General features: G+C 27.5%; 1 protein-coding gene across 1 annotated transcript in view; it reads left to right on the top strand.

Annotated features, from left to right (window-relative positions):
* Nucleotides 1-495: 495 nt before the first annotated feature.
* Nucleotides 496-568, top strand: part of LOC111087950 (sodium/potassium-transporting ATPase subunit beta-like) — a 64,712-nt gene continuing 64,639 nt past the window's right edge. Inside the window, exon 1 of the mRNA XM_022396451.1 lies at nucleotides 496-557. The gene's annotated coding sequence lies outside the window, so the exon portion shown is untranslated. The remainder of the gene's footprint in view (nucleotides 558-568) is intronic.

Here is a 568-nt window from a genome sequence, read left to right as displayed (position 1 = left end):
ATTTCTCCTAACACAATGCATGTTCCTGCATAGAAAAAAACCTAGATATGTTTGCTACAAAGTGCTCTACTATTTCTGCTGACGCTGAGTCAGAGGTTGCTTAATATGAGCTGAGTCTAACTCAACTAATGTGGAAATAATATCGTAATAACATCAGATATCTCCTAAACTATTCGGGCTTTTTTTTTACTCAGCTGTAAACAAAATACCAAAATACTAATAAAAAAAGTAACGAATATTAATATATAGTATTAAAAACTAACCAAATATTTGAGAATTATAATATATTCCAAATTTTGTTTAGGTCTTGTAAGGAACTTACACATAAATTATAAACTCTATTTATCTCTCTCTCTAATAGTAGTGTAAGCTAATTGTATCACTGCTGTAATTAATTAATGTATAAGGACTAATAATTTTTGAATTTAAAAGATTTAATTTATGAATAGAAATAACATTTTGAGAAATCACTGTTTTCTTTCTTATAGAATATCAACTGTAAAGCCATCGGAAAATCACGTTGTACAAAATCTTCTAACAATCCAAGCTTATTTGAGGTAAGAATTTT

This window comes from Limulus polyphemus, unplaced genomic scaffold (assembly GCF_000517525.1).
Source record: "Limulus polyphemus unplaced genomic scaffold, Limulus_polyphemus-2.1.2 Scaffold2889, whole genome shotgun sequence".
In the NCBI taxonomy this organism is placed as follows: Eukaryota; Metazoa; Arthropoda; class Merostomata; order Xiphosura; family Limulidae; genus Limulus; species Limulus polyphemus.
This window is presented reverse-complemented; position numbering and strand designations above follow the sequence as displayed.